At 35.0% G+C, this 2322-nt stretch overlaps 1 pseudogene; it reads right to left on the bottom strand.

Annotated features, from left to right (window-relative positions):
- Nucleotides 1-743: 743 nt before the first annotated feature.
- Nucleotides 744-1274, bottom strand: LOC122497086 (annotated as a pseudogene).
- Nucleotides 1275-2322: the final 1048 nt, after the last annotated feature.

The raw sequence follows: 2322 nt of genomic DNA, 5'->3' as shown, positions 1-2322 counted from the left end.
TATTTTCTAGGCTACATCCACTTTTTTTTTTTTTCATATCCTGGAATATGATAAATACCATTCTAGATCTGGATCTTCAAAAATGTAATTTTTACTATGTTTGATTCTTTACTAAATTTTCCATTTTGCATATCCCTCAGTGATTGCCAATTCTATAGGTGACCCACAAACCATCCCTTTGATTGTCTGTTTTATAATGTTGCCCAAGATTGAAACCAAGGTATAGTCTGCAACTCCTATCTACCTTGTAGTGTGTAAATTTTAGTGGTATTAAAAGCCAAACACCAGTCTTCCAATGCTTCCTTCAACCACTGTCTCATAGAATCAAAGCAGTGACAAGAGTTCTTTCTGTTCTGGGGTAAGATAAAAACATAGAAAAGACTATCTTAACGAAATCAGAGAAAAAAAGGCTCTATGATGACCTTTTAGAGAATTTTTAACACCTATTAGACATTGTTAGTGTTATTTTATCCCATTCTTTTTGAAAAAAAAATTTCTCTGTGAAAGACATTAGAACTAAAATAAGCACTCAGCTTGTTAATTTTTTGAAATACTTTATAACAACGACTCATTTAATGAGATAAAATCTATCAATCACTAGTACAATAGAGTCCTAGGGTTATTTTAACTCCATGAATGTGAGAGAAAAGGGAATTTCTAATCATACTCTCTTCAGTTAACAAATTGACAATTATTTAGCTTTAGAGAACTAGAAATGTCAATATAAATATTTTTGTTGTTGTTGTTGAAAAAATTTATATTTAGATTTAGCCAGCTGGACTCAGTTTAGATGATCCCAATTTTGTTGGCAACATCCAAAGCATCATAGTCAGGAGCCAGTCGAACATATGCTTTCTTTTCTCCATCAGGCCTGATCAGAGTGTTGACCTTGGCCACATCAATGTCATAGAGTTTCTTCACGGCCTGTTTGATCTGGTGCTTGTTGGCCTTGACATCCACAATGAACACAAGAGTGTTGTTGTCTTCTATTGTCTTCTATTTTCTTCATGGCTGACTCTGTAGTCAGGGGGAACTTGATGATGGCATAGTGGTCAAGCTTGTTTCTCCTGGGGGCGCTCTTTCGAGGATATTTGGGCTGTCTTCAGAGACGCAGTGTCTTGGGCCGTCGGAATGTAGGTGACGTACGGATCTTCTTTTTTTTATGACTGTGGACGCCTTTCAGCACTGCTTTCTTGGCCTTCAAAGCCTTTGCTTTGGCTTCGGCTTTGGGAGGGGCAGGGGCTTCCTTCTTCGCCTTCAGCGCCATCTTCGTGAAAGGCTCAATATAAATATTAAATAAATAACCAGATCATTTTTAAAAGGAAAGTGTTACTTAGAGATTTTTGAGTATTCTGGGAATTCTTCTGGAAGTAATGAATCACAGAAATCTTACTCCCTTTCCTCAGCCTGCAGCCCGGAGTGAAGATGATATGGATGGAGCTCCTACAGTCACCTCACACCTAGGATGGCACATAAAGGTGACAAGAGTACGAATGCTTTAACTGTTCTGTGTATTGTACATCTGGATATTGTTCCTATTTACTGTGTTGTTAATTATATTTTATCTCCTTTCTTGCTCCCTTCGCCCCAATTTTTGCACATAGATCTAATCCATACACTCAAAGCAGGATTTCTAAACTACCTTTCTTTGATCTTATTCATCTGGATATCTTCTTTAATGGTTATATTGGTTTGATGTGTAGAGATGAGACGAAAGAAACCATTTACAACCTAAGTACCAAACACAAACAAATGCATGGAGAACAATGCAGTGAATGCCTAAGAAATACACATGGCTTTGAGATTCATTTCTAAAATTTGCTTTTTTTTTTTTTTGCTGTGGCATTTGAATTAATACCATGATAATGGAGGGATGTCAGCAGAAGACATTTCTGAATAGGATGTTGGACTCGGGAAGATAATATGTGTTGGATTGGAAACATGTTTTCTGTTGTTTAACGTTTTGTTCCTTTGGCTGGTGAAAGATAAAACATGCAGTTGTATATACCTGCCTCTTGTTCACTTACTTAATAAAATGATTTGATAGTTTCATATATTTCACATTAATACTATTAGATATATAATTGAGTATGTGGATTAATATCCTCTTTGCATAATTAAGTTTACTATATACTGGGAGATTCAGCCTAATTACTTCATATATACCTGTTTCCTTTATTAATTTAGTGATCTTTAACAAATGAATTGTGTACTTTGGCAACTAATATGTAAATATCATTTTATTGGTGTTTAACTTAAATGATTAGATTTATGTTTACATTATTAGTAGAATTAGACAGTGCTAATCACGAAGAATAAATA

Source organism: Prionailurus bengalensis, chromosome A3 (genome assembly GCF_016509475.1).
Source record: "Prionailurus bengalensis isolate Pbe53 chromosome A3, Fcat_Pben_1.1_paternal_pri, whole genome shotgun sequence".
In the NCBI taxonomy this organism is placed as follows: domain Eukaryota; kingdom Metazoa; phylum Chordata; class Mammalia; order Carnivora; family Felidae; genus Prionailurus; species Prionailurus bengalensis.
Note: the sequence above shows the minus strand (reverse complement) of the source record. Positions and strands in the feature narration are given on the sequence as shown.